The sequence below is a fragment of the Medicago sativa genome, chromosome 5 (genome assembly GCF_051527215.1).
Source record: "Medicago sativa cultivar Bolivia chromosome 5, Bolivia_mono, whole genome shotgun sequence".
NCBI classification, from domain to species: Eukaryota; Viridiplantae; Streptophyta; class Magnoliopsida; order Fabales; family Fabaceae; genus Medicago; species Medicago sativa.
In genome coordinates this window covers 19,067,031-19,078,119 of record NC_140753.1, presented here as the reverse complement: position 1 = coordinate 19,078,119, position 11,089 = coordinate 19,067,031, and positions in this window count along the sequence as shown.

The following is an 11,089-nucleotide window of genomic DNA, read 5'->3' as shown; positions in this document are numbered from 1 at the left end:
TGACTTAAATTAACTTCTTGTTTTGTTTCCAATATGCATAATTGAGAGGACCTTTTTATTTTTTAAGTAGATGAGATGAGATGAGATGACTTAGCATTGACATTTTGTATATAGCATGTATATCAACTAGAATAAGCAAATCGTGGTGAGCAGCTAGCGCCTACAAAAAGTGCAATTGAAAAATGATAGTAAGTTGGAATCAGATATAAACCCTCACTCACACAGTGATTAATCATCTTATAAAAAAATACATACGCCCACTAATTAATAAAAGTCTTAAAAAACAACTTGATGAATGATGATCATGCCTTTAAGCTGCTAACCAATAATACACACGAAATCTAAGGGTTGGTTTAGTCGGACATGCATGACATGTGTGGTTTCCAGCTAACACCTATAAGATATGAGAGGTTTATATTAACATTAAAAAATAAGAAAAAAGATGAAGTTTAATTTCTATACAATCATAGTGTAAAACATTTATACACATGCACCGAATCAAACTAAATCATAATGCTACTTTTGAATATTAGTGTCTAAAGTGTCTCTAATAATATTTGTTCAATTGGATGCGATACCGTAAAAATAAATCTTTGAAACGTTCTATTTAGTTTGGAAACTTAAAATGTTGTACATATACTCTCTTTTCTAGAGGGTGCATACTTTTTTTAATCATGATCAAATGTTATAATAGGCCTGCTAGAAAATACAATAGGGTTTTTAGCAAAAAAATTACAATATGGAAATTTTTCTTTTGAAACCTATTAATCCAGGATCAATCACATCGTCTACAATGCTAAAGAGAGAAAACTCTATATAGACTAATTCAACATAAAAATTGTTGACATCTAAAAAATTTGAACTAAAAATATAAAGAGGAGGACACTCGTAAGTCTCAAACCTCTATGAACTATGGGAGTTGGAGAATATTCATTTTATACGTGAAATTAAAGGGAAGAAAAATTGAAATCAGAAGCATGAGAAAGGAAAAATAATGTGGAATAATGGGGACATCCAATATTTTTAATTTTAAGGGAAAAAGGAAAAAGAAACCACGCCAGTTTCAAACTCCTTCCTTTTCCATAATTTTGATTGAGTAACTTGGGGACCTAATAATGTGTCTAATTCAGTTTACCTCATAATGCAATCACAGTAAAAGTTTCTAAGGTTAGTCTGCTTGAGAAAGTGATTTTTTTTGTTTTGATATTGTTAAAAGTTATATTAGAAGAAGCTAACTTAGATGCAATGTATTCTTAAAAAATAAAAAAAAAACTTAGATGCAATGTGAGAGAGAACCACTTCACAAAAAATTTACAATATAATTTGTGTAATTCTGAAATCTCATATCTGAACCCAAATCACAGCAGATATGAATAAAATGTTCAGTATCAATTTTAGTTTGTAGAAAGTGATCATTTTAATAAAATAAAAAAAAAATACAGTATATCACAACATGATTATGGAATCAAGTAGTAGCTACAAATGGACAGTTTGTGGTTGTGGCATGATCATCTTTTGTTCTTTTTAGGAGACTTAATCAAATTTATAGGTATTAATTAAGCATCAATAGGCATAATCATAATTTTTTGTATAAAAAAACAAAAGAACAAAGATAATCATGAACTTGCTGAATTGGTCCAATAATATATTCCATTCAATGATTAATTTCAACCTATTTCTAATAAAAAAAATGTTATCATCTGATTCTTGTGGATTAATTTTTGTACCAATAATTAATATAAGGTTTAACTATTTTTTAGTCTCTAAAATGACTATTATATACAAAAATTAATTTTTTAGATTCATTCAAAAAATGATATATTTGGTCTATATTATTGACCAAATACATCATTTATTGAATAAACATAAAAAATTGATTTTTGCTTATAATAATAATCGAAGGGTGTATGTATTTCTTAAACAATGTCACCAAGACATTTTTTTTAAGGGTGAATAGTGTTTTTCACCCCTGTAATATAGGCCATTTCCGGTTTTCACCCTTATGAAATTTTTCGTCCGGTTTGCACCCTTGTAAAAAAAAATTTTTCCGGAAAACACCCCTCCCCCTCCAGCTCACCAAAAATCGCTGACGTGGCGCTGACTTGGCTTTTTTTTAAATTTTTTTTTTATTTTTTTGCTTGCCACATCATATATTATTATTAAAAAATTAAAAAAATAATAAAAAATTATTTAAAAATAAAAAAATTATTTAAAAAATTTGAAAATTAATTTTTGAAAAAAAATTGTAATTCTTAAATTTTTTTTATTACCAAAATTTTTACGATTTTTTTATTTCGGAATTTTTATTTTCAAAATTTTAAAAATTAGAAAAAACAGAAAATATAATCACATTTTTTCGAAATTAAAAATATTTTAAAAAATCTGGAATTTAAATTTCGAAATACAAAAAAGGCAAATTTTCAAAAAAAAAATCTTTGTATAAAAAAAAACCAACTTTTTCCAATATTTTATAAAAATTATGGAGTAAAATTTTCGAAAAAAAATTGAATTTATCCTAAATTTTTTCTAGAAATTTATTTTTGAAAAAAAAATTTGAATTTAAAAAATTATAAAAAAGGCAAATGATTTTACGAAAAAAAATTTCCGAAAAATTTTTCTGAGAAAAAAGATTTTATTTTTAGTCATTAGCCCCAAAATGGATTTTCGTTAGAATCTTTAGAAATTTTTGATTTTTTTATTCCATAATTTTTGTAAAATATTTTTCAAAATTAAAATATTGGAAAAATTTGATTTTTTTCGAAAATTTTATTCAATAATTTTCTGGAAATATTTTTCGAATTTTTTTTTATTTTTAAATTTTTGGATAAAATCTGAATATTTTTTGGAAAAAAAAATCATAAAAATTTTGATAATAAAATAAGAATTTTTTCAAAAATATTTCTGTAAAAAAATAAATTTACAATTTTTTTTTTCAAAAATTAATTTCCAAATTTTTTAAATTATTTTTTTATTTGTAAATTAATTTTTATTATTTTTAAAATATTTTAATAATAATTTCTGATGTGGCAAGCAAAAAAAAATAAAAAATGAAAAAAAAAAGCCAAGACAGCGCCACGTCAGCGCCACATAGGCGAATCTGCTGAGCTGGAGGGGGGAGGGGTGTTTTCCGGAAAAAAAAAAATTTTACAAGGGTGCAAACCGGACGAAAAATTTCATAAGGGTGAAAACCGGAAATGGCCTATATTACAGGGGTGAAAAACACTATTCACCCTTTTTTTAAAGAATCGCTTAGACACTTGTTAGCATAACTTATTATTTAATAAATTTTTTGATTTTTTTTATAGGAGATAAAAGAATCAACAAAAATTAATTTATTTAATTTATTACATAAAAGAATTAAATCATCATTTGTTGACTCATTTACCTATAATAAAAAGGATAGGAGGGTATCCTATATGAAAATCAATTAATCGATTCACTTATCTTATTAGGTATACACTCTACAAGAACTTCCCATTGACATTGATGCTTCCAGTAGCATCGAATATTCTATAAGTTCAACTTGTCTTAAAGAATCTAAATTTGTCCTTTTGACTCTACCATCAAATGAATGCAATATGTAATATATTAATCAGGATTCAGATAGTTCTTTCAAAAAAAAAAAAAAAAGGATTCAGATAGTTCAACTAATCTAAACTAAAGGTTAAGGAGTTGAAGGTTTAAAGTTATAAAAAGAAGAAGAAAAACTAACATATAATAATAATTAACATGTTAACACTTGCGACTAAAAAAAAGTGTAATATTGAAGCAATTAATGTATAATTCTTACAGATCTGTATTCAATACATGTGTCTACAAGACTACAAGTAGGGTATATGTTGGCCTTGGTCTAACTAACTCATATCATGTAACTAATTCATATAACTATATGACAAACTTTTCTAACTCTTCTAAGAGATTATTTTCTGGTGCACTCTTTTCAATAGTACTAGATGGTGCACAAGAATCCTCCATTGTTTCTTTTTGAGGTAAAGAATTCTCCGTTATGTTCTTTAGATAATTATATTCGAGACATGTTAAACATTAAATATACATAATTTTTTCGTTTGTAATTTAAACTGTGATTCGTCATATTTTACGAGAATAGTCCATTTTTTAGATTCAATCCTCCTTGGTTTAACTTGACTTTTTAATCAATAATTAGAAAAGGACAAATTACAAAATTGACCATCTACATTCTACATATGTATAGTTCGGGTATTAAACAAACTCACATCATTTAAGTGTGTTGTTCAAGAACGAAGTTAGAAGGGGATCATAGAGACCACAGTCTCCTCAAACTTTTTTACTTGTTCTAATACTACTATGCTATTATAATCATTTGTCTATACATTTGTTTTTCGTCAACTTTTAAATACCTGATATTTTCAGCTTAATTATCCTAATTCTTCACTAAAATCCTTAATAGTGAAAAAGAAAGTGAGGTTTTATCTGCAATTTACAAAAAGAAAAACTCTAATCTTTAACTACAATCTCGTTTTATAATTTCTCATTGTTATTTAATACAAGGAAATTACTCCCACCAATTAATTTAAGTTTCGTTTTGAAGAATAAAAATTTCACAAAAATCAAAGTAATTGTAATTTTGTTATTTGAATATAGTATTTTTCGCTATAGATTTCTAATAATGATTACCACTTCAATAATTAAAAAAGACAATTTATTTTTTAGTTTTTGATGTTTCGATGCAGAGAGTTGTAGGCATGTGGATCTGCTTTCATATTGGTGGTCGAGTTCATTCGACGTTATCAAGACACAGGTTCGGTGATCGTGGACGTTCACACACAATTTTTTTGCAATTTGATTTCGCACATGCAAGGACGGACCCACATTAAAGGGTCTGTATGCCATGGCCCTCACTACATGTTTTACTTTCTCAATACTGTCTCCATGAAATTTGTTCACTCGCTAGCATAGTTATATTATTTTTGGCATAAATGCACTTTTCACCCCCTATATTTCAAAAAGTTGCGATTTTGGTCCCTATAAAAAAATGGATATTTTGACCCCCTAACTTTTGGCCCTCTTTTGATTAGCTGATTTTATGTCAATTTCTCAGTCTCTGATGGTGTAAAATGACATGGGGATAGAAGGATGCTGATAAGTGGAGTCCGAACTTGCATTGTGTCCAAACTGACATGATAAGTGGAGTCCAAACTGATAAGTGGATCCTTCTTTAGGGGGGGCCAAAAGTTACACCATGCCAGTTTGGACTCCACTTATCAGCATCCTTCTATCCCCATTCCAGTTTACAGCATCAGAGATTGAGAAATTGTCATAATCTCCATCAAAATCAGCTAATCAAAAGAGGGTCAAAAGTTAGGGGGTCAAAATATCCATTTTTTTTATAGAGGGCCAAAATCGCAACTTTTTAAAACATAGGGGATGAACAGTGCATTTAAGCCATTATTTTTTTTTTTAGGATAGCAGAGTTATATTATTATTACTTTTTAAGGAAATTAGCATAGTCATATGTAATATTTGAAGTATAATAATTCCATCAAAACATTTTAAATATATAATAATATATGTAAAAAAATGAACAAAAATATTTCATACACCATTCGGTCACCATTACAAGTAAAATTGTATTTTTTTATATTTATTGAATAAATGACATACATGGTCTATCTATAATATAGAGAACATACATCATTTATTAAATGAATTTAAAATGTTGATGTTTGCTTATAGTAATGATTATATGTAGTGTATAATATATTTATTATTAGAGACATATATACACATGGCTCTCATTATACGGTATTTATGGGTCCATCCCTGCACATGTGTACGCATTTTTGCTTGATTGTGCACATGGTACATAGATATTTGCTTCAAATTTGGATTTACCTGTCCTCTGGGTTGTCTAGTTGTGGTTTCTTTACCCATTTTGGTTGATTTGTATTACCTTTTTGGGTTGCCTGTTTTTTGCTTTCATTATGTTAGGTTTTATGTCCCTCCAATCTCTTGTACTTTCTCTTTTATTGTAATTTACGGTATTGCAAATGGTTCACAATTTGAACCTCATTTACTTAGAAAATAAATTAATTGAGTTATACCATGTTGTATGTACAATGTTTCTTTCATCGATCAATGATAATGCACACATGGTGGGTTCTCTCATCCTAACTCAAATTTTCTTCATATGTAAGAATTAAAATTGAATCTCTAATCACTAGCTTATGGAAATCAAATTTCTTACCACTTGAACTAATGTAATGTTGGTTAATAAAGACAATTCAAAACCATATGTATTTTGGGGTTCTTTAAGTTTTACGTTTGTAATGGATTAATCCTTTACAATCTTTAAGTTTCATATTCATCTTTTATGTCAGTAAAAGTGTGCACCTAGTCCTTTATTAAGTCATAAAATATAAGCATCATTATCCTCTTTCTATCAAACTTCGTTAAAAATGGCTTATGTGGATGTTTATTCCTAAGTTAGTAGTTCCAAATTCACTTCTCCCAAAACTATGATTTACAAGCATATTATTCAATCTTGCTTTGAAACAAAATTGATTGATTACTCTATATATAATGTTGTTGATAAATATTTATTTGTAAAATTAGGATTTAATTGAAAAATAATAAGAAAAAGATGTATGTAAGTAATCATGTTTGGTATCATAAAGACTTTTGGACTTGTCACCTCAATGTTAATTGGTCTTTAACTCTTTTTAACAAAGTTGGATAGAAAAAAAAATCGATTTGTTGCAAAAAAAACTAAAATAAAGGTCTAACTGGGACAAAAGTTAAACTTAAAGACCTCAGGATACATTCGGCCAACAATTTAAAAGTTATTCAATTTTTAATCTTGAGTTGACCAAAACAATGAGTAATTGGTGAAAGTGTTCGTGAGAGGTGTTCTCTTATGCAGTGAAAGTAGTTCTTTAGTACAGTGGAAGTAGTTCTCCAGTTAGCATAAAAGAACTTGTAAAACAGGTTAGCACTCTAACGCTAAGTAAATGTGAGGAATGAGGAAGGAAAGTGTGCGAAAGGTTGTGAAAATGCGATCATACCTTGGTGTGATGTGGAGCCAGAATTATATAGTGGTGCACGATTGTAACTAACTCTGCGAAACCGGATAAGATGCGGGAGGTCGTTAAAGATTATGTAAACGAACCACATTATACACGATACACTCCAGTGAGGGAAAGCGCACATGAAGTCTCATATCCTTCTATGAACGACGGGGATTATGGGTTGTTGGAACGTCATGTGTTGAGTGGTCGATGTGGGCTGAGGCCTAATCCCATACAACTTTTAATTTTTTATTTTTATTTTAAATAAAATTGATTTTGAAGAAACTCTTGCATGGACAGGTGACCAAGAATTCACATTTTGCCATATCCAACCACAATTTGAAAAATAAAAAATAAAAAAAAATATTCCCACTTTCTTACAACCTGCATCTCATACTTTTTCATGTTCACAACTTTGTCTTCCTTCTTCTCTTCAACTTCTCTTTCCCGTCAAGTGCCATCCATTTTTTATGAGTAACTTTCCACTTTTGTCGTAAGCAGACACAAATATGAACAAAATTGATATTGACACAAATAAAAAATCACCATCGAAGACATAAATCAGATCCCTGTTGACGTCAAGCAAGGTCGTTGCTGCAATGAGCTTGCTCTGAATTGGCCTCGATCGAGAGTTAAAAAAGCAACTTCCTTAGTAACAGTCTTTGTCTACGATTGACGAAGTCGTCACCATCTCGTTGTGTTCTCGTGTGTGTCTTTATCGCGTTACCAATTTGAAGATGCAAATGGAACGAGTTTTCAATATGCAGAGAGAAATTTTTTTCTTCGTTTTTGATTGAAATTTTTTCCTCTTATTTTTACTTTAAATATTTATGTCCTATCAAATTGTGGTTGAATATGACCAAATGTGCATTCTTGGTAATTTGTCCGAACAAAAATTACTCTAGATTTTGATCCTAAATTTGTTATTTTAATAGTTTCTAGTTTGTCGCAAATATTATTTATAGTTTAATTACAGATTTACTATCTATACAAACATCAAGACGAGAACTAATGTGCTCGTCTTTCTGCTTTTAATGGCAATGAAAGATAAAATAACAAAAATAGTTAAAAGATTAGTAAAATTGAAAGAAAAACCAATAGAACAAAACACAATGTTTTTTTTATTCAGTAGTATTTTTATTGTTGTGGATTTTTGCTATTCTGATGAGATTTAATAATAGAATTTTGCTCTCCACCCAGCACGTTTTGCTCGCACCCTGCAAGCCTACCAAAAATACCCTTGCGCAAGTTAACCTGCGCAAGTGTTAATTTCTGCGTTAGTTAAGTCACGCAACGTGACTTAACTAACGCACCTTATAAACTCTGCGTGACTTAAGTCACGCCGCGTGAGTTAACTCACGCACTCTGCGTGAGTTAACTCACGCTATTTCAAAGTCATATGAATTGCTCCAACATACACAGAAGGCGCATGAGACCCAAAGTGAAGTGAATTACGTGACTTAAGTAACGTAACTCACTGGTTTTTTCTCTACTATTTTCCTTTCTTCTTTCTTTCTTTCTTTCTTTCTTTCTTTGCATCTTTGCCTATTATTTTGAATTGCAAACAACCTTATCAATTTTACAATTGTTGCTTGCTAAAATCCTATGTCAAATCTCATTAGATTGTAAGATCTTTTTTGAATCAATTTCACAAATCAAAATCAAAATCAATTTCATTTCAAAACTGGTATACCTCAACCGCATAAAGAAATAACCCAGCTGTTCAAATAACTCTCTTGCTAAACAGATTTCAAGTGAATTGGCACAAATAACCCAGCTGTTCTTAATTTCATAAATGAAGGAAGAAGAGCAGAAATGAAATTGGAAGAGAATTGGCACAAATAATCCACTTATTCATAATGTATAAGGGACCCTTATCATTGGCACAAATGATTTATTCAAAATTGTAATGGAACGAGAGAGAAGGAAGAAGAGATGGATTGAATGAAATTGGAATGAGAGAGAGGGAAGAAGATAACCAAACTTCTGTTGTTGTTTTCAGCGTGACTTAACTCACGCTGCGTGAGTTAACTCACGCGGCGTGACTTAACTAACGCAGGGGCATATTAGGAATGACTGCAGGGCGCGAGCGAAATGTGCTGGGTGTAGAGCAAAATTCTTAATCTATATTATATATAAAGAAAACTACCCCTTTCAGCACACTTTTGGGTTGGAATTTTCTTTCCAAAAATACCCTTAATTTTAAATACAAATAGCCAATTATAAAATAACACGTGGATTAATAATCAATGTCACTAATAGTCACCGTTAATTTTCTTTTACCACCGTTAACAACAGATCAATCTCACAAAAAGTTTAAAAATTATATTTGCATTCTTTATGTCTCTTCTCATGAATTCAAATCGATCCAGAATTCATCATAGTACCCTCTGACCACATCTCATCACCTCTAAAAAATTAGAAAGTTCCAAGGCTCACGAACTTGATTAATACTTCTGAAGCACCATTGAATGGAATATCTTTAAGGTCCACTTCATGAACTGAATATCTTTATGTTTTATCCTTCGAGCAATTTACTTTCCGCCAACATTACAATTCAAGCTTTGTTTTTACTTTTTTTTGTTAGAAGAATGAATGAATTAGAATTTGAGAAAATCAAAGTTGAACAATAATCACTTATGAAAAAAATAATCCAAAGTTTATGTTTTTTCCTGCTTTATTTCTCACGAGTCTATGAGTTCATTTTAATTTTTTTTTTAAACAAAAATAATAGCCGATGAGGATTGGACTATAAATCCTCTAAAAAAAATTAGTAACAAACATGAGCAAAAAATATTGTTAAAGATTGAACTTTAAATTCTCTAAAAAAAAAAGATTAGTAACAAACATGAGCAAAAAATAATGTTAAAGATTAGAATTTAAATCCTCTAATAAAAGATTAGTAACAAACGTGAGCAAAAAAAAGATTAGTAACAAACTAAGCAAAATATAATGTTAAAAATTGGACTTTAAATCCTCTGATAAAAATATTAGTAACAAACATGAGCAAAATATTATGATTCAAAATCTTTTAGAAAACGATTTGTTAGCACTATATTAAATGGACTATAAATCCTCTAAAAAAATATTAGTAACAAACGTGAGCAAAAAATATTGTTAAAGATTGGACTTTAAATCCTCTAAAAAAATATTAGTAACAAACATGAGCAATAAATAATGTTAAATATTAGACTTTAAATCCTCTAATAAAAGATTAGTAACAAACGTGAGCAAAAAAAAAAGATTAGTAATAAACATGAGAAAAAAATAATGTTAAAAATTGGACTTTAAATCCTCTGTTAAAAATATTAGTAATAAACGTGAGCAAAATATTATGATTCGAAATCTTTTAGAAAAAGATTTGTTAGCACTATATTAAAAATATTAATAAGTAGGGTTGTCACAGTTCATAGTTCGTTCCCGCATTGTTTAGTTTTTCTCAACCTCTCTCCACCCTCTGCATCAGAATTCAGAATTAACCTGTAAGTTTTTTTCTTTCTTTCATGTTACAACTAATCAAAGTTGATTAATTTTATGGATTATTTGACTTTGCTGATTTATAAGTGATTATGATTCAAATTATTTACGATTAATTTTAAGAATTATTTGACTTTGCTGGTTTATAATTGTTTATGCAAACTATGATAATGTTTTTTTTTACATCTATAAGCACACCTTTGGGTTGGAATTTTCTTTCCAAAAATACCCTTAATTATAAATACAAATAGCCAATTATAAAATAATATGTGGATTAGTAATCCATGTCACTAATCGTCACTGTTAACCCTCTTTTACATTTGTTAACCAAAGATCAAACTCACAAAAAAACTAGCACAAAACAACAACTCATGTTACTTTTTTATCAGCCGCTTTTATGTTGTACATCTGTGTTGTTCTCCTCAATACAACCGACAAAGATTGTCAAGTATTTTCATATCCCTTCCACAAAAAACAGTATTCCATATTATTTTATTGATTATTGATATAAATTACTCATCCTTAGTCTTTGATCAATTGTAACAAACGTGAGTAAAAAATAATGG